This window comes from Ruditapes philippinarum, unplaced genomic scaffold (genome assembly GCF_026571515.1).
Source record: "Ruditapes philippinarum isolate M1 unplaced genomic scaffold, ASM2657151v2 ctg568_1_1_1_1, whole genome shotgun sequence".
Taxonomy (NCBI): Eukaryota; Metazoa; Mollusca; class Bivalvia; order Venerida; family Veneridae; genus Ruditapes; species Ruditapes philippinarum.
In genome coordinates this window covers 598,202-624,931 of record NW_026859558.1, presented here as the reverse complement: position 1 = coordinate 624,931, position 26,730 = coordinate 598,202, and the positions used below count along the sequence as shown (strand labels likewise).

The window sequence follows — 26,730 nt, the reverse complement described above, 5'->3', positions numbered from 1 at the left end:
GTATGGTGATTGGTCATGATCAGTAGATGACCCCTATTGATTTTGGGGTCAAGGGGTCAAAGGTCAAGGTCACATTGACCTTGTAAGCAAAAACGGTTTCTGATCAATAACTAAAGAACTTTAAGGCCTAGGAACTTCAAACTTGGTATGGTGATTGGTCATGATCAGTAGATGACCCCTATTGATTTTGGGGTCAAGGGGTCAAAGGTCAAGGTCACATTGACCTCTTGGGTAAAAACGGTTTCTGACCAATAACAAAAGAACCCTTAGGCCTAGGAACTTCAAACTTGGTATGGTGATTGGTTATGACCAGCAGATGACCCCTATTGATTTTGGGGTTAAGGGGTCAAAGGTCAAGGTCACATTGACATTGTAGGTAAAAACGGTTTCCGATCAATAACGAAAGAACCCTTAGGCCTAGGAACTTCAAACTTGATATGGTGATTGGTCATGATCAGTAGATGACCCCTATTGATTGTGGGGTCAAGGGGTCAAAGGTCAAGGTCACATTGACATCTTAGGTTAAAACGGTTTCCGATCAATAACTAAAGAACCCTTAGGCCAAGGGACTTCAAACTTGGTATGGTGATTTGTCATGACCAGCAGATGACCCCTATTGATATTGGGGTTAAGGGGTCAATGGGCAAGGTCACATTGACCTTGTAGGTAAAAATGCTTTACAATCAATAACTTAAGAACCCTTAGGCTAAGGAACTTCAAACTTGGTATGGTGATTGGTCATGACCAGCAGATGACCTATTGATTTTGGGGTCAAGGGGTCAAAGGTCAAAGTCACATTGAACTTGTAGGTAAAAATGGTTTCCGATCAATTAACTAAAAACGCTTAGGCCTAGGAACTTCAAACTTTGTATGATGATTGGTCATGACCAGCAGATGACCCCTATTGAGTTTTGGGTCAAGGGGTCAAAGGTCAAGGTCACATTGACTTTGTAAGTAAAAACGGTTTCAGATCAAAAACTTAAGAACGCTTAGGCCTAGGAACTTCAAACTTGGTATGGTGATTTGTCATGACCAGCAGATTACCCCTATTGATTTTGGGATCAAGGGGTCAAAAGTCAAGGTCACATTGACATTGTAAGTAAAAACGGTTTCTGATCAATAACTAAAGAACGCTTCGGCCTAGGAACTTCAAACTTGGCATGGTGATTGGTCATGACCAGCAGATGACCCCTATTGATTTTGGGGTCAAAGGTCAAGGTCACATTGACCTTGTATGTTAAAAACGGTTTCCGATCAAATAACAAAAGAACCCTTAGGCCTAGGAACTTCAAACTTGGTATGGTGATTGGTCATGACCAGCAGATGACCTATTGATTTTGGGTCAAGGGGTCAAAGGTCAAGGTCACATTGACCTTGTAGGTAAAAACGGTTTCCGATCAATTAACTAAAATCGCTTAGGCCTAGGAACTTCAAACTTTGTATGATGATTGGTCGTGAACAGCAGATGACCCCTATTGAGTTTTGGGTCAAGGGGTCAAAGGTTAAGGTCATGACCAGTAGATACTTGATAACCCTTATTAATTGTTTGATCACTGGGTCAGAAGTCATGCATAATAACCTTATCACATGACTAATTGGCTGCAGATAGGGGGCATACATGTTTTACAAACATATCTTGTTAAATAATTAATGAAATAATAATAAAACTCTTTAACAGTTTTTTACATTTTTTTTTATTATCCATATTCCACACAAATAATTTTATATCTTCTGAGACTGTTTTATTATACCTGTTCAAACAAAATTTATCATTTCTGATGAAAATAATGCTTTGACTTTGTAGAAATGATATCATCTCTTGCATTAGTTAAGCAATTTCAGGAATCACTTTATTGCTAGAAGTGCAAATTAAGGTTTTGTCACATGGAAGTTACTTGATGACACAGCATAAATCTGGGTTAATTTTTGATGGTACTGGCCTAGATACCTTGTCATTTGTCCTGATATTGACTTAATGATAGACTAGACTGTCTGTTTAAATGCCAATATAGTTTACAAATGTAAGCATAGTATTTAGAATGCGACAGATGAATCCACAGAAATTGAGTTACTTAACAAACTAAGCATCATTGACTTGATAATATACTCTCAACAGCAGGTGTCAAGTGCTAAATATCTTAAATGGAATAATCCACCATCTAATCTGTACAAAATAGAGAAAAACATAATCCCTAAAGAAATTTTAGCCAAACACAGCAATATTGAGCCTGTTCATGGATGGTAGTGATAATAATTGCAAGCTATCATTCATGCCCTCTTTAAGAACCAACTTTAGCAGAATTCAATATTTAATATGAATATGAACTGGTAAAATTTTCAACTATGAAACATCTGCAAATGTGTTCATATAGCCGTTATCATGGTGTCTACAATGAGACACATTAGTTCCTTTCCATGAAAGCAGCATAATTGGTCCCCAAGTAAAATTTCTGTGTGAGTCCTAAACGAGAAAACAACGACTGAAAGTAAATAAAAAGGAATTTTGAAAGGCCCCCAGCCACAAATACAGTACATTTTAGGTACAATAGAAGTACCTATAAAGCCCCACAATGTAGTATCAATATGGTATCACTTAAGTACCTGCTTCTAGTGTACTTTATTTTATGGAGCAAAATTTAACATTCACTCGAACAGGGGGAAGTACACTTAAAGCTCCGTCTAAAATATTTAAATTATGCTTCAAAGATACTTCTTTTAAGAAAGCATATATAAAGCATCACTCAGGTAGTACCTACAAGCTCAGCATGGTAGGCTCAGGGAAGTACATTTTAAGTATCAATTTAGGAAGTACCTTTAAAGCTTAACCAGAAGTACAATAGAAGCATCACTTGGAGCCCTTTTAAACATCAGCTTGAAATTAATAATGAAGTACATTTGAAGCACAACATAAAGAAGTACATTTAAAGCATGATCATTTATTGAAGTATATTTAAAGCATCAAACACTATATATCTTAAGAAGTACAATTTAAGCATCAAGTTGAAGTTCATTTAAAGCGTCACTGAAGAAGCACATTTAAAGCATCATTGAAGAAGTACATTTAAAGCATCATAAATTACATATATAAAGTTTTAAATGGTTAAAGGGTATAAATCTATATCTTATGAAATATTTTAATAAACTCTATCAACGGTAAAATAATATTGGTTCCATTTTTATATGATTGATTGTACTGTTAATATAACCCATAATTTACTGAAACAGAAGGGTCCCCTTGCCCTCAGAATGTAAATATTATGAAAAATCATGACCTGCACAGGCATGTAATTTACTTGTACATAATGTAAAGAAAAATGCAGATTTAAAATTTCCCCTTTAATAACACTCAGTGAAAAAGATTTATTAGGACATATGTAAAATTTATGAAGAGAAACAAAAACTAAAATTATAAGTGTTAATTTAAGGTAAATTTGAAAAGGCTGTTGTAACAAAATAGTCTAAATAGCTTACCATTATTCCTTTGAACAATAGTAAATTTCCATTTACATCTGATTGAAAAACTCATTTAATGTCCCATTATAATTTCATTAAAGTTCACATTATAAAGTTGTTTCATCTAAATGACACTTTAGGCACATGTTTAACTTTAGTCCTAAGCATCTTTATAAATTATAAGCACTGAGGTCCAAAGAAACTTCCTGAGAAATATTTGAATTTTCTGGGAGCCAGATTTGTTCAGGATATTAGATTACATGTTGTAAACCTCACTTATCTAACACTTTCTTTTATATAAGATAGGCGAGTTTAACACAGGCTATTATGAAAACAGCAAGGAGAAACTCTTGACCCCTCACTGACCAATTACACATGGTTTATATTATGTTACAATCACTTGTGTTTGTGAGTTAAATTTTACTCAAGACTCAAAAGTACATATGATGTCCCTAGAAATATGCTTTATATCTTCATATAAGTGTTTAAAGCATCATTGAAGCCCCATTACTGTTCTTATCTATTTATTAATGTTTACAAAGTATCAACAAAGTCCCTGGCACTTCCAGCAGAAGTTCCCTGGGCTTCTACTGAAGCAGGTATGTGTTAGGAAGAGTATACTTGAAGTCCCAGGGGCTTCATTTGAAGTATGGTTGTTAAGTATCATTGAAGTCTGTAGGACTTCAGGTGAAGCAGGTCTTATTATCTGTAAGTATATCTGAAGTACATTTCAGGTATACTTAAAGCTGGGGGACTTACCTGAAGCATGTGCTTCATTTGTGGCTGGGGCCGGGTTCAGAAGTTATGAAGCCAACATATCACAAAATCATACTCCATTTTTAGGGAAAATTTTCAAATAAGTACTTACTGATTAGATGGCACAGGTGTGTAGTTTATCTAGCCAGCCCCCATAGCTCAATCGGTTAACGTAAGAGCGCGAGACTTGTAATCTCGACATTGTGGGTTCGATTCCCGGGCTGGCCAACTTAAATTACTAATCTAAGTCTTTCGGATGAGACTTTAAATCGAGGTCCCGTGTATGGGTGCTTAAACACTTGGCACGCTAAAGAACCAGGAGAAGCTTCTGGAATTGGGGCATCTTTCTGTATCTGTAATTGCACTATCCTCCAAAAAAATAAAATGACTAAAACTCTTCTGGAGGACTCGCCCATATTGGCAACTGGTGGCGATTATAAATAAACGCAAATACACACACACGTAGTTTATCTTGGTTTTCATGGATTGCATTGGTAGAATCTGTTGTCATTAGTAGGTTAAAGGTTAAACAGTTGCCTGTACTTCATTTAATTGTTCATTTTATTCTTCTGTTGTTGTTTTTTTCCCAGGTTCATTGATCCCAATGCAGTTAGTGTCAAGGATTGAATACCTCTTGAGCTATTGCTGTTGGCATGAGAGATGTTGCACTTGTCATCCTCTCTTATGAATTTATACTGAGTCAAACAGGGTCTACAGTTAAATTTCAACTATATACTTATTGTTGTCATTGCTCTTGAAGAATCTCCAAGCTTTTCCCAGATTGTTTTGACTTATTTCTTTGTTCATTACACATTGTTTATCACTGAATTTTCATAGTTAAATTGTCAGAGATTTTAACTTAATTTCTCTCTGTCTTTATGATTTTGTTCATGGAGTTTTGACCAGGGTTTTACTATCACTTGCTCCTCACAGCTATGGATGCATACCCAGGTGTTCAGAGATCCAGTTATCTTACAGATAATGGTTGGTACTATACTTTTAGGTACCTGCCCGCCCATGCCTAAAATAATGCACAAAGGGTGCGCCCAGCTAAGGTCTTCAACCACAAGTGAAGCTGGAAAGTCAGCATTTTCAGTGATGGTTTGACAAAGAAACAAAATAAATGAATAAATTGGCAATTTTGTTTGAACGGTACTGTTCTGACTTTTTTAAGACATTATAGGCGTTCCCAGTGTCAAAGTACACATTTTAGTATTAAACCATTTCATGTAATTGAATAGAATAACTAATAAAGTAATAAGGCATCAAACAAAATAAATTGATTATTGATATTGCTTCGATAATTAATTACCAATGATGTTTTTGTGTTTCTCGAGATGTAATATAATTTCTTTAACATAATTTTATTCTATAATCTCTCTGACAGTTTACATTGATAAATATATGATATAAAGAAACCCAAAGAATTTGATTCAGATGCAATGTTGCACAGGAGAATAAATGTAACATATTTGATCATTGCAACACAAATGAAATTATATGCTGAAATAAGAAAATGAAATTGCATTAGCATGTCTAGCCAAATTTCCTGCTTGGACAAGCTAATACAAATGTGATGATTACTTAGTGCAAGCCATAAAACAGCACACTAATCTTAGTTTATATTTAGGTAATATTTTTCAAGATATTTGTCTGTGGATCAAAGAGTGGTCTTTACTTAAGCTTTACTTAAAAGTTGCAAAAAAAGATGGTCAATATATTGCCAAAAAATGTCTTCAGCTTATCATACTCTTGGAAAATAAATGTTATGATGGCTAAATACACCATTCAGTATAAAATACAGAACTTCTCATCTTGAAATTTATATTTCTCATTTTGTAAAGTACATTAAGTCTCATTGTCGTCACAAATAAAGAGAAAATCCAATTACGCTTGCCCAAGAATAACAAAACATAGATAATGGTATATCTAGCAATCCTTGTCATTAATTCTGAACGCCTGCTATGCTTTCCGAAGTTAAATGGGAATAAATTCCGTATCTTTTCTTCTGTTATGATAAAGAATGCTATTTTCTTCACTGCATGCTAAAGAAACTTTATTTCAAGGCTTCATTTAATGATTTCTAATGGCGTGTAATATAACATGTGTCTTCAAAATAGAAGCGATTTTTCGAATTTCTTTTCAGCAGAGAAATATTATTAGATTTATTGACACTGATTTAGTACTAATTATCAACCTACTAATTTATACTGCTACCTGCATTGTGAATTTTTTTTTATAGATTATATGGCAAGGGACCTCTGTTACTGAGGATTTAAAAGCAATTGTACCTTACTGCAAAGGATTTGAATTCCATTCTTTTATGGGAGGAAGATTTGATGTATCAAACAGAAGGTCTGAGGTTTTTACTCACATGCCTATAATATTATGTACAAAGGGGCACAAAAGTGTAGTCTTCCTTCAAAGCTGGAAAGCCACCATGTGACTTTAACAGTGTTGATGTGACTTAAAGCAAACTTCTATACATAGTTCAGTTTAAAGAGAACATTGAATAGCATAGACATTTGATTATGTTTCTCACTGTAAATTAACTCAGAAACGAAATAAAAAATAAATCTATATTTAAAAATACATTAAATTCACTTTGTCTATCTTTTACCAATAGAAAAACAAACAAACAAAAAATAAAACAAAAAAAAAACACAGACAGGGGAGGATAAACTGTTAACAATTATTTCAATAATTATAGCTTATTATAAAAGAAAAAAATAGAAGAATTTATTTAAGTGTGTAATCAGTTAAAATACATGTATTACTATATATGTTTTTTTATGTTTCGTTGGTAATTACGGTTGTCCCCTGACAAAATTGATAACAGTTTTTGACTCTCTTTGTAACTTATTTTGTAAAGCTTGTGAATTCTTAATGAAAGATTAGCTAGTCAGTCAACTTGAAATGATTTTATGAATCTGAAATTTTCTTCAAGGAACAAACATTTTAGTTTTATATTACTGTTGGTTGTATTCATATTAAATATTTGTTGTTGTCTCACATGAAATGCTCTTTCTGCACTACTTATCTGTTTTTGCTTTTGAATAAGCATTTATTTCTATTAGAAGAAATTTACTGACATGCAGAGCTTCAATTAGTAAATCATATTTAATTATCTCCCACTATTTAACGAGACAAAATTTCAATTTACAATCATCAAGAATGTGTCTATTTTTTTGCTGTTGTGATTATTTTACATAGGTGTGTTATGTAATTTTCGTAATTTTCTGCAAAATGAAATTATTTACATGTGATTCTAGTTTATGTAATTCATTTTCATACTGCTTTAAATGCTGTTAATTTATTTTTGTTTTTCTTTCATTATTTCATTTAATGATTTTGTTTTGAGTTACTGTTACACTAAAGAAAGAAGCAGACAATGATTTCTTCAGCAAATTTTGCCAGTATGTTTAAAGTTTTAAATATATCTGATCAAAACTTCATACATTGATGTATCTTATATGTCTAAAATTACATTGTCCAAAAACCATATTTCTCTTTTGTATAACTTCTCTTCTGCCTGCAGTTCATAAATTTTTGCTTGAATTTTGCAATATACTAAGGAGCTTCAATTAAGTGATTTTAATCATTTGAGAGGCTATATAAATTCAACAAATTTGCTTGACATTTACACCTGAATGTCACATTTCATGTTTACCATTTACCACTTGAATGTCACATTTTTTGTTTATCATAAACAACCTGAAAGTCACATTCCTTTTTAATCATTTACACCAAAATGTCACATTCCTTGTTTGTCATTTACCACCTGAATGTCACATTCATTGTTGAGTCATTTACACCAAAATGACACATTCCTTGTTCATTTACCACTCCTTGTTTAGTCATTTTCCACCTGAATGTCACACACCTTGTTCAGTCATTTCCCCACCTGAATGTCACATTCATTGTTAGTCATTTACCACCCAAATGTCACATTCCCTGTTCATATACCACCTGGATGTCACATTCATTGTTTATTAATTACACCAAAATGTCAGTTTCCCTGTTTATCATTTACCATCTGAATGTCACATTCCTTGTTTAACAATTACCTTATGAATGTCACATTTCTTGTAAATTATTTACCACCTAAATGTCACATGCCTTATTTGTTGTCATAAGACATTCCCTGTGTTTAAATTTGTTAATGCAAGAAAGAGAGCAATAAAGGATAAACTCTGTCAGTCTTAAACCACCAGTATTTTATGTAAAATAAATAAGGCAACAATCACTTCTATAAAGTCCCATCTAAAACACTGACATAAAATTATTTGATTATTGGTAATTAATGGAAGAAATCGCGTTCTGTCTGGAACGGAATTGCACTAGCTTACCAAGACAAATTTCCTGCTTGGACAATCGTAGAAATGTCATCACTCATTATGTGTAGTGCAAGCAATTAGGGGTAACAGCAAAGTAAATGGTTTATTTGACATATAAGATTGGTTATGTTATAAATGGAGACTGGCTTTTTGTGTGTTACGTTGCTATCTATAGCATTTACAAAGAAATATTAGAGGTATCTTGAATGTTGTATTTACAAATTGTAAATGGCTTTAAATAATTCATCACATAGCCGTGCCGTTTTTTCATCTCCGTAAATATGGTATCGCATCAATGAAAAATGATTCTTTTTCACTTCAAATGGTCTTAAATATTTATGGTATAGGATTAGAATATTAAATTCTATTAAAAAAATAATATTTTTTAAAATTAAGAACCCATTTTCACAAAGTAAAAACTAGCTGATTTTATACGGAGTTTTATTATTTTATTATTTTATAAATATTTTAACCACAGGCGTCGCGAAACTACTGAAACATTTGCCTGACATTCGGTCAGACAAACTTTCAATTCTTGTCTGACCGAAAGAACTTTTGTCTGACCGCATTTTTTTTCCAAATATATGTATATGGTAATACATTTGTGTTTTTTAAAGACATAGGAACTTTTAAAGATTTGCAACACAATTTTATTCTCTTAAATAAAACATTAGTTTATCAGATTGGTGGACTCTGTCTGGAAATTTAAACATTCATGATCAAAATCATCATCATCATAATTATGATCTTTATAAAATTTTATGACACAATGTACATTTCATCTTATTTTCTTCCTCGTTAAAAACCAACCATAAGCGGCCATTTTTCCATGTACCCACAAATTTTCTCTGCAGACGCCTGGACTCGTATTTCTTTTGTTTCGCTTTTTTCCTTCATTAGATAATTTACGTTTTTTGCCTGGCCAACGTAATTATTTAATAATTCAGTAACACCATTTTCTTCAGAGTACAAGATCATCGAAGGTTTTATGTATCTAGAATTTGATTGGACACTAAATGTGAAACAACAAATCAAAACTCGTTTTACATTTTTTTATTCAAGGGAGAAAACTCGGTCTTGATCGGTCTTGGATATATCCCGGTATTCGTACCGGACATAAGGTCTGGAACTCGAAAAAAAATATCGGACCGGCCTGATTTTTGTCGGACATGTCCGACGGTCCGGCAACTTTCGCGAAGCCTGTAACAAGTTTTATATATTATTCCATGTTGGACCGAAAAAAAAAAAATTGTCAGCAAAATTTGATATCATTTGCTTGCTGCTAATCTATTACAGTTATTTTAATGGAAATGTATTAAAAATGTCACTTCAATAAGTGTCTCACAAAAATATGACTTCAATTGAATTCTGTGTACATGTTTATTTCTTTATTATCTTTTGCATAATTTTTTCGTTTTATGTATGTAAAAAAAATATATATGTTTTCTCACTGAGTTCCCAATGAGGAAACATATATGTTTTTACATACATCACTTGGGGCACTTTAAAATGAAAAATATATTATTTAAAATAGTGTTATATATCCTTCTTAAGTTCATAATGTTCTATAAAATTTTTTACTAGATTTTGTTCCTCTTCTCCCTTATGAAAGTTGTTGAGCATTTGTTGAAATTTGAGTCTTTATATCAATTTGGAATTGTACATTTTCAGTTTTTGTCCAAATATAAAAGAAAATATGTTGGAGTTCCTAGGCTGTTTAATTTGCTAATTAAACAGTATGCATTGAATAAATGTTATTAGAAATATGTGTTTTCTTTTTCTGCGATCATGCCATAACAAAAGAAAAAGAAATAGATGAGAAAGTTGATTCTATTTTGATAATACAACATGTGGCGAATGACATTAGACCTTATTAAATGTAACTTGAATAGAGATCATTACACCTAGTGAGTCTAATGACAAAAGTATTGGCAATACCATGGCAGTGACGATGGAAAATATATTTTCTTAGGAAAGCTGAAGCTGGATTTCTAAATAAATGACCAGGCTATATTGTAAGGCCTCCCATTATCTGTCTGTTTTGTTACGCTTTCTGCTGTAATTGGATTTTTTTTCCCCTTTTTTCATTTATGAAGCTAATATAATTGTGCTGATACTCGGGACAAAACGTTACACAAAGCCGGGAAAATGTTTGCTGCTCATTTTGATAAGATATGATTAAAACAATTTTTTTTGTAGAGAATTCTATTAACCTGGCATATGTGATGCAGAAAGTTTTAAAAAGGTTAATACCAAATATTTTAGAATTGTATTTTTGAATTGCATTTCCTGTCATCAAATTACATGTAAATAGGTTCAGTCCCCGAATTTGATTAAAACATTGAAAATGATAATGAAATTTCAAGGTCCTTTTAACAATTTATGTCAGATTTCTTACTTTTTATTTTGAGAATCTTTACATTCTCTTGACTCAATTGACTTGAGTTATGGTATTTTTTAACATTTTCTTCTGTTAATTGAGGCTTTGCATGTAAATTTTTAAAGGCATAATGCCTCAGAAACAAATAGTTTTTTACTTCTTTAAAAAAGAGCAAAATGTTTAGATAGATTTGTAATAAAAGTAGTAAAATGTAAACAAAGTATCATTTTGACTTCCATGCAATATACTTATTCATTTGACAATGACAGTGTCAAGATTGTTTCATTTATAAATGTTTAACATTGATTCCAGTAGTTTGAAGTTACAGTTGACTCCGCTTATAACAAACTCAATGGGACATTTAGATATCATTTAGGGGGCGTCCGTGGCCGAGTGGTTAAGGTCGTTGACTTCAAACCACTTGCCCCTCACCGCTGTGGGTATGAGTCCCGACAGGGACTTTGGATTCTTTCATGTGAGGAAGCTATCCAGCTAGCTTACGGAACGTCGGTGGTTCTACTCAGGTGCCCGTTCGTGCCTGAAATAATGCACGAAAGGGCACCTGAGGTCTTGCTTTACTGGTCCTCCACCAGTAAAGCTGGAACGTCGCGATAGAAAGATTGAAATAGAGGTTAATGGAGGCGTCCCTGGCCAAATGGTTAAAGGTTGTTGCTTTCAAACCACTTGCCCCTCACTGCTCTGGGTTTGAATCCTGATAGGGACTTTGGATTGTTTGATGTGCGGAAGCTATCCAGCTAGCTTACGGAATGTCGATTGTTCTACTCAGGTGCCTGTTCTTGCCTGAAATAATGCACGGAAGGGCACCTGAGGTTAACCTCCACCAGTAAAGCTGGAACGTCGCGATATGACCTAGTACTGTGTCGATGTGACGTACTACCAAAAAAAAAAAAAATATATCATTTGTTGTATCAACGAAGTAGCAACAACTTTCGCTGCCTTGTTTGGGTGGGCAAATTTGCCATGAAAAAACCATACCTGTCACTGGTGTGATAGGTTATTTATGGCAGCAGTAATTTTACGCAGGGCATTTAATGGAACAATATATTTTGTACATGTATTTGATGTATTGTACACAAAAATTATCGGATAGCGTTATTTATGTCCTGATCTTTAATTAAGCGCATTGAAATATTCCAATTATAACAGGTTGTTGTTTTTTTTACTGAGGAAATAATGTGTTTTTCGCCATTTATCTAGGGAGTTCATTAGTGGAGTCGACTGTATATTGACTAATGAATATGCAGAAAATTATGTCAGATCTGATTGTAAAATGAAACAGTGATGTATTGAAGACAAGGAAACATTTATGTTTTAGTTTATTCCAGGAGAACAATAGCATGATAATCAAGTTCATTTCCTTGGGGTTCATAATTACCATTTTTTTCTCCACAGAAATCAGTAAAGCATTTGATCAAATGTCTGTGTTTTACATGTAATTATCAGAAAGTACATGTTACCTTTATTTTATGCAAGAAAATTGGCATTTTAAAGCAGCATGCCTCCAGATTTGTGCTAATTTTCATAAAAATTTTGAAAATTTATTTAAAGTGAAATATTTTCAGAAAATCAAAGAAAGTGATTTACACATTGCAAGCGGTACTTCGGATTCACTAAAATTATCAAATAAATGCCAAAATATAAGAATTTAAGTAGCCTTTACTGCTATAGTATAACGCAGTAGAAATATGGTGATAACACTGCAAAATCAGTCATTTATTGCATGTGAAATGCAAATTATCACTTAGATTGTAAATATTTTTACTTTTCCTAAAATTTCATTACATGTTTGATTGCTTGAAATTATTTGGCTGATCTGGATGCATGTAACTTTGAATTTTGTTTCTAAAGTATACTATAGATAAATTCAGAGGAATTGAACTTGAGAGATGTTTTTTCTGCAATTAAATGAAAATGATTACTTTAGAAAACCAGTCATAATCAATATCTAATTATGATTGAAATTTCATACACATTATAGATTTACATACTTTAAATACACCATCAAGCTTGTACTGCAAGAGGACATTTCTACGGTGAGAATGACATTTTCAGCTTTTCAAAAAAGAGTGAGCTTGATACAGATTTACTGATATTTACTGAGTAGTAGGAATTACCCTTGTCTGTACGTTTGTGACCGAGTTCCCAAGATATATGTAGATGATGGACATGGCTGCCGTAACAAATATCGGTAATTAACTGCCAGTGACAAGTCAGCTTAATATATCAATGGAGATGTTTATATTTCCATCCAAGTAAAACACTTATCCTTGATGGCATTGACCGTTTGTTTTTATTGACATAAATAACTTCAGATGTTTATTCTATTTAGAAAACAGTTGTGACATCCTTCTGCTTTTACATCAATTGATTAGTGGTGGATGGAGTAGTTGAGTGGTTAGAGCATCAACCAGTTATCTAAAGAGTGCTAGCTGTATGGGTTCAAACCCTGTAAAGGACATGTCACTATTTCCTTTATAAAGAACCTTTACACTCATTGTTCAGTACTACTCGGGTGCCTGTTCTTGCCTGAAATAATGCACGGAAGGGCATCTGAGGTTAAACCTCCACCAGTAAAGCTGAAACGTTGCCATATGACCTATAATGTGTCGGTGTGAGGTAAACCCCAATTAAAATAACAAACAAAAATAGAGGTTAATAAAAAGGGTTACCTGCATTTGAAGTTCACCAAGTTGTTATTATTCAAGACAGATTAATAATTTATTTGTATGATGTTTATTTGTTGGTATGACAACACTAATTTTGTTTACTTTCACCCACAAATATAACTGAAATCAATGGTTGTTGATTTGTGTTGTTTGTAAATAGGGAAATAAATGAAATGTTACAGAAAATGCATTAAAATAAGCAATATTTTATTGTTTATTGACAAGCAAATAGAATGTGATAATGTAGGAAATGATATAGCATTAGTTTATCTAGACAATTTACTGCTTGAACAAGCTAAGAAATATAATGACATCTTGCAGGTAATAAAACAATGCTGCAAATTTATGATGTAAAATGTTATGAAAACCACTTAATTGCAGGCATTCGGTAAATTTTCCCCATGACATTCAGTGTGGGATAAGTGGTCTGACACTTGAAGAGAAATTGGTAATCACTGGTTTAAAAAGTTATCCTGGAAAGCAGTCACAAAATCCAGGTCCCTGTAGATAAGTTAAAAACACATATAGAGGTCATTTAAATGACAGATAAAATTATGTAAGAATAAACAGTTTTAAACACTTAATTCAAGAGATTTGATCACAATTAAGTGTTAAAGTACTATCAGAATTAGCTCAACATTATGCAAGGTCAAGGTCACCAGAAACAGGTGATAACATTTTTTGATTACTAGAAAATGATGAGTCTTAAATACTGTTGCAAACATGAACATCAAGTAAACACTTCGTTGTTCATATTACAATAATGAAAGAGGGATTTTTAATACTATAACCTTTTTTTGTCTTAAATGTTGTAAAGGGTTGTGTATGTGTGCTCAGGTTTCTGTGGCCAAGGTCATGGTCACATGTAGAGGTGAAAGGTCAGGAAAAAATATGACAGTGTGAGTATTGATTATTAAATTCAGTTATCATGAATTGAGGGATTTTAATTTTAGCAGTCACCAATGCGAGACTGAACATTTGTGACTTATTATTTTTTATCTTGAAATTGGAATCCTTAAACCTTTTGAATAGATTATTAAAAGTTCAAACTTGGCCAAATTCATTTCATAAATTCAACAAGTTTTGAAAGTTAAAAACTTAATCAAAAAAAGTTTTCTGTCAAGCTCTTTAAATAACATTCATTCTTTAGTAAAATTGTTTATCAAACTTGCATAGAAATAAACATACTTATGTATTTAGATCTTGTATTTGTGATTGTGCATTGTCCATATGTTTGTCATTTATCAATTCTATCTGCCTTATTGTCTGCCCATTCATTCCTTTAACCCAGTCTGCAGCAATCTATCTTTCTTGGCATCAATATTTGCAATCCTTTTATTTGTGGTTGGTGTTGGTCCAATTCTTTAGCTGACTTTATTAAGTAATTTACAAACAGCTGTCCTAATAACCCAGTTGGTGTCCCTTCTAAAACAGAGTAACATTATTATTTACTCTTTCTTCTTGAAATTTACAACTTTAAACTTTTGATATTTTCTCCTTGATTTTATAATTATGATTATATAAAATTATAAATTATTATCTATATATATGCTATGTAATTTTTATTGTTCATAGAAATTTGCAAGAAATGTTATGATATGTGATCCCTATAGTAGCCTGTGGTGAAGCCTTAAATAGAAAATCGCATGATGATGACTTTTTCAGTTTTTTGTTTGTTTGTTTGTTTTTGTTTGTATTGTATTATAATGCTGATTTAAACATATTTTTGGTCATACCAACGGAGGCTTATCTACTTAACAGACTTTTATGGATACTTTTCAGTAATTACTAATTTCTATGCAAGTAATGGACTAACTAATCCCACATGAGAGACAAGTTTAATATTAGTACAAATGTCCATGACTAGTGGACTGTGGATCAAAGCAATGACCCCTTGATACATATTCAATATTAATGAACTGGCAGACCTGTGTTTGTTTTATTTAAAAATACAACTAGAAAAAAAAAATGATGACGATTAAAATAAAAAGGCTTTATTCATAGGATGGGTATAGAGTTTCACAAGTTTTGAATTACTGTTGATTTGATAGTAAAATCTGTAAATGGCAGAAATTTGGCTTCCTAAGGTCAATAAGATATTCATAGAATTCTAATATAAATGTTTATTTTTAAGTACAATGATATTGTAAATAGTTTGTTTATCAGTAAGATGAAAGTGGAAGACAAATTTTGAGTGTCTTTTGCAGGAATTAGGGTGCTTGCCAGGAATTAGGGTGTTTTCTTGGAATTATGGTAATTTTGCAGGAATTAAGGTAAATAGTTCAAAAAGATGCAAGAAGGTAAATTACCGTCTGAAAAATCCATAAAAAGTAATGAATACTAAATGAATAGAAAGAATAGTAGACATTTCATTTACAAATGCTGTGCATTTAATTAGGCTAGCCATATTTTCTGTCAGGACTTTGTCAGGAAAGTGTCTGATGAAGTTCTTTTATATGGGTCAGACTGGGAAGATTATAAATAAGAAACGGTATTGGCAATAAGGCTTGACATTATCATGTTAAACCCTTACATTAAATGAAGCAGCCTTTAGCTAAATTTATCATCTGTTGGAAAAAAAATTTGTATTGTTTCGAACTAGGTATTTCAGTATCTTTATCTTAGAAATTGAATCTTTTATCACTGAAAACAGTGTCTCAAGACCTTTTTAGCTCGACTTTTCTATGAAAAGGGGAGCTATCCTACTCGCCCCGGCGTCGGCGTCGGCATCGGCGTTAGCGTTGGCGTCACACCTTGGTTAAGTTTTTCGTACCACCCCACTTTATTTCAGAAGTATTACAAGTATGGCTTTGAAACTTACCATACTTGTTCACCATCATAACCTCCATCTACAGACAAGAGTACATAACTCTGTCAAGGTTTTTGACAGAATTATGGCCCTTTTTTGACTTAGAAAGTGTATTGAGCTTGGTTAAGTTTTTTGTACCACCTCACTTTATTTCAAAAACCATTGGAGGTATTGCTTTGAAACTGACCATACTTGTTTACCATCACGACCTTCATCAACAGACAAGAGGACATAACTCTGTCAAGGTTTTTTGACAGAATTATGCCCCTTTTTGACTTAGAAAATACATTGAAATATGGGTAAAATCCACTTATTGCCTTAACCCTTTGAGATATTGCTTTGAAACTTTTAATGCTATTTCACATCATTACCCCATCTGTACGCAAGAGAAGGTAACTCTGTCAAGGATTTGTTTTAAAAAATTAAGGCCTTTTATCGACTTAGAATCTTGGTTAAGTTTTTAGTACCAGTCCACTTTTTGACTGAACTGTTTGAGATATTAATTTGAAAGTTGGAATACTTGTTTACAATCATGATTCCCAAACATGTCCAGGAGAAGGTAATTCTGTCAAAGATTTTATTTGAATTATGGCCCTTAACTGTCAATGTTTTGTATTATAGGCAAGCACTAAAAAACTCAACTCAGTTTTTTTTTCTTTCTTACCAGCCCTCTTTTGACTTAAACATTTCAAACTTTGCTGCAGTGTTCAAGGGTATCACACAATTCAGTAAAATAATTCTTCACTAAATATCTTAATGCTCATGGCCATTGTTCACTTTAAAAATACAGAGATTCTTGTATTGCCTTTTACTGCAAAAACTTTTTTTATTGGCAAGCAATAAAAAAGTCGAGCGCGCTGTCTTACGGACAGCTCTTGTTATAATACCTTACTGATGTTTTGTTACTGAAATTAGAAGATCAGGGAAACAAGTTGTCCATTTTACTAATTTTAATAAAGAGAATGGACTGGTAGATAAGAGGGGTTTCCTCATTGTTTATGTATTTCATCATCAGCATATTTCATTTTCCACTTTAATTCTTTTGATTTGACAATAATTTAAAATGATTTATCTAAAAATAACATATTTAACCTTCAGAAAAGTGGAAGGTGCTTCAAGTCAGAGTGTAGAGCCAGACCGGCATGCATGCACAGTGGCATCCTTGCCATACAACAGGACTCCATATTGTTGCCAGACAAACTCTGACTGGGCTCTATATTGTTGCCTGACAAACTCTGACAAGGTTCCATATTGTTGCCTGACAAACTCTGACATATTGTTGCCTGACAAACTCTGACAGGGTTCCATATTGTTGCCTGACAAACTCTGACTGGACTCTATATTGTTGCCTGACAAACTCTGACAGGACTCCATATTGGTGCCTGACAAATCCCTGACAGGGCTCCATATTGTTGCCAGAAAAACTCTGACAGGGCTGTATATTGTTGCCAGACAAACTCTGACAGGGATCCATATTGTAACCTGTCAAACTTCGACAGGACTCCATATTGTTGCCTGACAAACTCTGACAGGGCTCCATATTGTTGCCTGACAAACTTTGACAGGGCTCCATATTGTTGCCTGACAAACTCTGACAGGTCTCCATATTGTTGCCTAACAAACTGTGACAGGTCTCCATATTGTTGCCTGACACACTCTGACAGGTCTCCATATTGTTGCCTAACAAACTGTGACAGGTCTCCATATTGTTGCCTGACAAACTCTGACAGGTCTCCATATTGTTGCCTGACAAACTCTGACAGGTCTCCATATTGTTGCCTAACAAACTGTGACAGGTCTCCATATTGTTGCCTGACAATCTCTGACAGGTCTCTATATTGTTGCCTGACAAACTCTGACAGGGCTCCATATTGTTGCCTGACACACTCTGACAGGTCTCCATATTGTTGCCTGACACACTCTGACAGGTCTCCATATTGTTGCCTAACAAAACTCTGACAGGTCTCCATATTGTTGCCTGACAAACTCTGACAGGTCTCCATATTGTTGCCTGACACACTCTGACAGGTCTCCATATTGTTGCCTGACACACTCTGAAAGGACTCCATATTGTTGCCTGACAAAACTCTGACAGGTCTCCATATTGTTACCTGACAAACTCTGACAGGTCTCCATATTGTTGCCTGACAAACTCTGACAGGTCTCCATATTGTTGCCTGACAAACTGTGACAGGTCTCCATATTGTTGCCTGACAATCTCTGACAGGTCTCTATATTGTTGCCTGACAAACTCTGACAGGTCTCCATATTGTTGCCTGACACACTCTGACAGGTCTCCATATTTGTTGCCTGACACACTTTGACAGGACTCCATATTGTTGCCTGACAAACTCTGACAGGTCTCCATATTGTTGCCTGACAAACTCTGACAGGACTCCATATTGTTGCCTAACAAACTGTGACAGGACTCCATATTGTTGCCTGACAAACTCTGACAGGTCTCCATATTGTTGCCTGACAAACTCTGACAGGACTCCATATTGTTGCCTAACAAACTGTGAACAGGTCTCCATATTGTTGCCTGACAAATCTCTGACAGGTCTCCATATTGTTGCCTGACAAACTCTGACAGGTCTCCATATTGTTGCCTAACAAACTGTGACAGGTCTCCATATTGTTGCCTGACAATCTCTGACAGGTCTCCATATTGTTGCCTGACAAACTCTGACAGGGCTCCATATTGTTGCCTGACAAACTCCGACAGGGCTTCATATTGTTGCCTGACAACTTCAGACAGGGCTCCATATTGTTGCCTGACACACTCTGACAGGTCTCCATATTGGTGCCTGACAAACTCTGACAGGGCTCCATATTGTTGCCTGCCTAACTCTTACAGGGCTCCATATTGTTACCTGACAATCTCTGACAGTGCAACATATTGTTGCCTGACAAACTTGAAAAGCCTATCCAACATCCAGTATATTGCCACAAATTGATCAGCTGGACAAGTATTTTAAGGAAATTCAAGCAAAAATAATATTATAAAGCTAGAGCAGAAATTGTATTGGTTTTGTACATCAGCTAACAGTATCATCCTCTCTAATAGCAATTGATAGACATATTTATTGTCGAACTAAAAGAGTAGTGAAAAAGGTATGAAAGAGGAAATTTATCAGACTGAAAAATCCAATAGTGAAAAACAACAAAGAAAACAAGGTTTAATTTAATCCAGTACATAGTTGAATTGCAGCGTTATCAGTAACTTTTGCATTTCAAAATAAATTGGTATACATGATCACAATAAATAGATAGCTTGTTTTATGCAAATTACATGTCATCAGGGTCATAGCATGGTATTGAACTTTGTGTATTTGTCATATAGTCATAAAATAAATACAACTGCACCTCATTTCCTGAGTCCGTTACTGCTTCATGCATGATGGGTTTCCAAAACAATATTGGTACTCAAGTGGATGATGTGTTGCATGCAAGAGCCATGATTGGTTGCAACTCCAAGGTCAAGGCTCTATTTGGAAGTCAAAGATAAAATCTTGTCCACTGATTATATTTCTGTCTTTACAAAATGGATGTCAAAATATTTAGCAAAGGCCTTCACTAGAGTCAGCAGTGGGTTGTTGCCAAAAAACATGTCAAGAACTTCAAGGTCAAGGCCATACATTGTGGTCAAAGTTCAATTTGTTTCTTGCTTTTAACTTTGTCATTACTTTATTGATTGTTGAAATATTTGGGACATGTTGTTGCCAGTGTCAGATGATATGTTGCATATAGACTTTCAAGGTCAAGGTTGCATTTCAAGGTCAAAGGTCATATTATTGGCTTTTACATTATTAATTTTGTTGATTATGATTGTCAAAAAATTTGGCAGGTGTTTCTCGTCACAGGATCAAAGTGCACAATGTTTTTCACCCTCTGTGTATGTATAATTATGTTAATAAAAAAATGCGTGTCCACCTTATGGCTTTGTTTGGTTGCAAAGAAGCAGAGTCTTATATGAATTTGAATAAGATGCATGATTCAATGTGGACTCACACAATTTTATTTCGGGTGTGGTCAATAAAAATTAAAGTACATGATTACATACATCAGTCCTAATTTAGATTTCTTTCTTGAATGTTGCTAAACAATTTTATTTATACTTTCTTCAAATGGAAAGGCAATATTTTCTGATCTCCAGGCAAAAATTAAATCATGCATAAACACTTTGTCTCCATCTGAATAAGAACTGTTTTACATTGGATCAAACACATTGATTTAAGAGCTGTTGCATTGTTTTATCATAAAAAATTTGAATTTTTAAATCTATTAATTTATTTACCTTTAGAACCTAGAAAAAAAGTTTGTTATGAAAAAATTCAAATATATAAATGATATTTTTTTTTGAAGTTTTGTATTTTTTCTTCTGATATGATTGGGATATTCCTGTGCGGACATATTTCTGGCATCCAAAACTTCAATAGCTGCGTTTCATATCACCTGTGTGCTATCTTTATTTTGGTTAGATTTGGTAATGAGTCTGATGCCTTGAATGTCTTATGTTTATGCTCAAATGTACCGAATGATTGTTCATCCTTTGCTTATTAAAAGTTTCTATATATCGCTTAATTTGGATATAATTAATTAATGACCAAGGCATTACAATAAACCAATATGAGCGTCAGTCAGCACTGTCTATATATAAATAAGACTTGTAGTGTCAGATTCCCGGCAAACTGATTGGTTACCTTACTAATTAAGCACAGTATAAAACTAATACTAGTACAAATGTTATTGAATTGCCTTGTTGTAAATCTTCCCCTTTAATTTCAATTTTCACCAATGTAGAATTTTATTCGACTATTTCTTTGCAGCCACTTGGTGGCAGTAAAAATCCAGTTGGGACAAATGAAGATAATAACAAAGCTACTTAATGCAAGTCTCTTCAGCTGTCCAGGATATATTAATGTTACATCCAGAAAAATATTTGAACTTCTACTTCTGTCTTTTACAACTCTTTTAACTTGTATTTGGCGGTTTAAGTGAATTTTTTTTTTTCAAAGGACAGCCAATTAAAAGTTATTTTATAGATAATTTTTGATAGGCAGTTAATCAATGGTGGTAGAAAGACATATTGTTGAGCCAATATAGAAAACTTCCCCATGCCTGTTTCCGTACCAAGTCACTTAGCAGCAGTTTATTGTCTATTTAACTTGTTCAAAGTGGAGTTTTTGTGCTGATTATTGCATGCTGTCGTGAAATAAACAAGCAAGTCAAGAAAACAGCTTTTTTTTCTTTCAAGGAGACATTGATTTTATTATATTTTTAGCCACGGAACTGCCTGTCAAGATTAAAGTCTTTACTTCGAGTCACGTAGGTCCAACAAACTAAGGACAAGATTATTGACTTGTGCTTGACCTTGACCAACCCGCTTTCCATATATGCTTAATCAAATAAAGAATAATGCTGACAATGTGTTATTTGTCAGGAATTAATTGTGCCATATTACAATGTGAATCATGCCTTGTTTTTTCTTAGACTTTATGACTAAGTGGTTGTTTTGATATTCAGGTTAATGTATTGAGCACTTTTTGAAACTTCCTAAGGCTCTGTTGATTTATTATGCCCCCATTTCGAAGAAAAGGGGGTATATTGCTTTGCACTCGTCGGTCCGTCGGTCCGTCGGTCCGTAAACCAAATGGTTTCCGAGTGAAAACTAAAGAACCCTTAGGCCTAGGAACTTCAAACTTGGTATGGTGATTGGTCATGACCAGTAGATGACCTCTATTGATTTTGGGGTCAAGAGGTCAAAGGTCAAGGTCACATTGACCTTGTAAGCAAAAATGGTTTCCGATCAATAACTAAAGAACCTTAAGGCCTAGGAACTTCAAACTTGGTATGGTGATTGGTCATGATCAGTAGATGACCCCTATTGATTTTGGGGTCAAGGGATCAAAGGTCAAGGTCAAATTGACCTTGTAGGCAAATAAGGTTTCCGATTAATAACTAAAGAACCTTAAGGCCTAGGAACTTCAAACTTGGTATGGTGATTGGTCATGATCAGTAGATGACCCTTATTGATTTTGGGGTCAAGGGGTCAAAGGTCAAGGTAACATTGACCTTGTAAGCAAAAACGGTTTCTGATCAATAACTAAAGAACTTTAAGGCCTAGGAACTTCAAACTTGGTATGGTGATTGGTCATGATCAGTAGATGACCCCTATTGATTTTGGGGTCAAGGGGTCAAAGGTCAAGGTCACATTGACCTCTTGGGTAAAAACGGTTTCTGACCAATAACAAAAGAACCCTTAGGCCTAGGAACTTCAAACTTGGTATGGTGATTGGTTATGACCAGCAGATGACCCCTATTGATTTTGGGGTTAAGGGGTCAAAGGTCAAGGTCACATTGACCTTGTAGGTAAAAACGGTTTCCGATCAATAACGAAAGAACCCTTAGGCCTAGGAACTTCAAAACTTGATATGGTGATTGGTCATGATCAGTAGATGACCCCTATTGATTTTGGGGTCAAGGGGTCAAAGGTCAAGGTCACATTGACCTCTTAGGTTAAAACGGTTTCCGATCAATAACTAAAGAACCCTTAGGCCAAGGGACTTCAAACTTGGTATGGTGATTGGTCATGACCAGCAGATGACCCCTATTGATATTGGGGTTAAGGAGTCAATGGGCAAGGTCACATTGACCTTGTAGGTAAAAATGCTTTACAATCAATAACTTAAGAACCCTTAGGCTTAGGAACTTCAAACTTGGTATGGTGATTGGTCATGACCAGCAGATGACCTATTGATTTTGGGGTCAAGGGGTCAAAGGTCAAGGTCACATTGACCTTGTAGGTAAAAATGGTTTCCGATCAATTAACTAAAAACGCTTAGGCCTAGGAACTTCAAACTTTGTATGATGATTGGTCATGACCAGCAGATGACCCCTATTGAGTTTTGGGTCAAGGGGTCAAAGGTCAAGGTCACATTGACCTTGTAAGTAAAAACGGTTTCAGATCAAAAACTTAAAGGCCCAACTGGACTATAAAAGCCAGCAGATGGCGCTAGGGCAGGTTTCTTATTAATTTTATGCATGCTTCACTTCAGGGACCCTTTTTCAAAGATTTAAGATTAATTACCAAATGCATTAAAACAACACTTGGCATGTTTGTAGGCATAGATATTTTTGATAAAGATTGACCAAAATTATTCAAAATATAACTTTGTAAAGTGTATTTCTGGAAAAAAATACTGGCTGTCAAATTTGAAATTTGAATTTCCCTGGGAGGAGCCATGTGATCATTACAGGTCATGAACCTTCAGTAGTAAACAGAAGCACGTGGCAGTGTTTATTTCAGGGAGAGAGATTTGTAGCAGACGATGTATATTTTAGGGAGGGAGATTTTCAGCAGACGACATATTGGAATGCTGAATACATGATAAGAAAAAAACAATAACTTTTACTGACTTGCTGTATCAAATCCAACAAATTTACAATAATCCATTAATATATGATTTTTTTTTTAATTTCAAAGTACTGATTTAACTTGTATTTGAATGGTTTAACCTTCATGAAAACAGTAAAAGTAACTTCCAGGTATATTTCATTTACACTATATTTTTTTGTAAATATCTTGTAGTCAAAAACTACATTTCACAAATGTAAATGAAACTGAATGTTGCATATGCATACAAATTTTATACATTAACAGCTTAAAAATATTTTAAATTCCTGTCAAGAACATTTTTAGCAGGTTGTTCCTATGTGCCATCTTTTGGATTTGGATATAATTGTCTGACTTGATGAAGGACACATACAGCATTCCAGTGCAAAAAAAGAAAAAGAAAAACAACCGACTTCAAAGATAATAATAATGTCTTTAATTAATCTGTGAGTTATATAAAACATCCATTAAACCTCTCCTGTGTAAAATCAGCCCTTTTTGTTTACATTCTCTCTGCAGGTTAACACTGTATGCTATTTATAGTTCAGGGTTTATAACAGACAGTTTTACATCACTGATTAGTCACACCCACAAATACTTGCTGCCGCGGCAGCGAATGTTGCCCCTTTAAGAACGCTTAGGCCTAGGAACTTCAAACTTGGTATGGTGTTTTGTCATGACCAGCAGATTACCCCTATTGATTTTGGGATCAAGGGGTCAAAAGTCAAGGTCACATTGACATTGTAAGTAAAAACGGTTTCTGATCAATAACTAAAGAATGCTTCGGCCTAGGAACTTCAAACTTGGCATGGTGATTGGTCATGACCAGCAGATGACCCCTATTGATTTTGGGGTCAAAGGTCAAGGTCACATTGACCTTGTATGTTAAAACGGTTTCCGATCTATAACTAAAGAACCCTTAGGTCTAGGAACTTCAAACTTGGTATGGTGATTGGTCATGACCAGCAGATGACCTATTGATTTTGGGTCAAGGGGTCAAAGGTCAAGGTCACATTGACCTTGTAGGTAAAAGCGGTTTCCGATCAATTAACTAAAAACGCTTAGGCCTAGGAACTTCAAACTTTGTATGATGATTGGTCGTGACCAGCAGATGACACCTATTGAGTTTTGGGTCAAGAGGTCAAAGGTTAAGGTCATGACCAGTAGATACTTGATAACCCTTATTAATTGTTTGATCACTGGGTCAGAAGTCATGCATAATAACCTTATCACATGACTAATTGGCTGCATATAGGGGGCATACATGTTTTACAAACATATCTTGTTTTGTTTTGATTTTTAGTTTTATTTTAAATTGTTGCACGCACACACACTGGTTCAGATGTTGAAGTTGTACACAGTGTAGATACAGTAATACACAGTGTTGATAGTTGTACTCATTGTTGATTCAGTTGTACTAATTGTTGATTCAGTTTTACTGACATTGTTGATTCAGTTGTACACATTGTTGATTTAGTTGTACTTATTGTTGATTCAGTTGTACACATTGTTGATTCAGTTGTACACAATGTTGATTCAGTTGTACTTATTGTTGATACAGTTGTACACATTGATTCAGTTGTACACATTGTTGTACATTGTTGATTTTATTGTGCACAGCTGATAAGCTGTACACATTGTTGATGGTTGAACAGTATTGATACCATTTGTACACAGAAGTGACACACTTGTACATAGTGTTGACTAACAGCTGTACACTTTGTTGATTGATCATTCAGTTGTACACATTGTTGATATGGTTCTACACATTTTTATGTTTAGTGTTGTCAAGTATACATGATTTATGTAAATCAAGATAAGAGATAAGTAAAATAAAAATGATATCAAAAGATACTAAAAATTTTGATATTTCATTTTTATATGCCCTAAAGAATTTCGGACATATTATGTTATACCACCTGGCGTCTGTCTGTCCATCCGTCTGTCCGTCTGTTAGCAATTTGGTTTCTGGAGCATAACTTAAGTTCCAATTGTCCCACAATATTCAAACTTCATAGGATGATTGTCCATATTGGATAGAAGATCCCTATTGATTTTGGGGTCATAAGGTCAAAGGTCAAGGTCACTATGACCTTAAAACTGAAAACAGTTTCAGGAGCATAACTTAAGTTCCATTTGGACCACAATATTGAAACTTCAAAGGAGGATTGTTATTTGAAGGAGGTAATACTTCATTTAATTCCAATGTCTTACAAATGCTTCATCTTTACTAAAAAAAAATTCACTTTTGGGCATATAATGCTCCGCCTAGCTGTGCTCTTGTTTTAAGAATTGAGGAATATGTATCATTCAAGACTTGATATTTTAACATTACATTATTCAGCTTTGACGTCAAAAACATACAGAACATTTGTACATTGACCTCCTCCTCCAGAAAAAAATTAGTTGCAGACTGCACAGGTGCCAGCTTGCTTGTATTTTATGTCTTGTTTAATTGGTGGAAGGGCAATCTGATGTTGACATTAAGGGAGGAAAACACCATTATATAACAACCATAAAATCTTTGCTGTCTCAACAAGACATTTTGTTAAAAGATAAAAATATTATCTTATATAGTGCACAGACAAAAAGAATGGGACATTTACTTAGCTAATCCTTTCTTTAACTGTCTTCCTATAATGGACCACTTATAATGTTTGAAATATTGTCAATATTTTGGTTTGGTAGGATTTAAATGATGTGACTCAAGCAGTGAAAAGATGTAGATGTACGATATTGCCTCCAGGGTACATAAATTCAATTGGAAGTAAATGGGTGAATGGACTCCAAAGAGCCAAAGCTTATGCCTTAAAAGTTAGAAACAAATGAAATAAAAATGATGAAAAAAATGAATAAGGAAAAGAAATAAAACAAAAAGGAAAAGGAATTACTTATAGATTAAAAATAATAAA

At 34.1% G+C, this 26,730-nt stretch overlaps 1 protein-coding gene and 1 long non-coding RNA gene across 2 annotated transcripts in view; one reads left to right on the top strand and one right to left on the bottom strand.

Annotated features, from left to right (window-relative positions):
- LOC132756962 (ATP-dependent DNA helicase Q4-like) overlaps window positions 1-26,730 on the top strand; it is a 246,443-nt gene that overhangs the window by 97,527 nt on the left and 122,186 nt on the right. The window lies entirely within an intron of this gene.
- On the bottom strand, window positions 1,066-24,631 carry LOC132756961 (uncharacterized). The gene is made up of 2 exons (XR_009629391.1): window positions 24,559-24,631; window positions 1,066-1,229 (listed from the first exon to the last, which is right to left on the bottom strand). It is a non-coding gene; the product is annotated as an uncharacterized LOC132756961 (long non-coding RNA).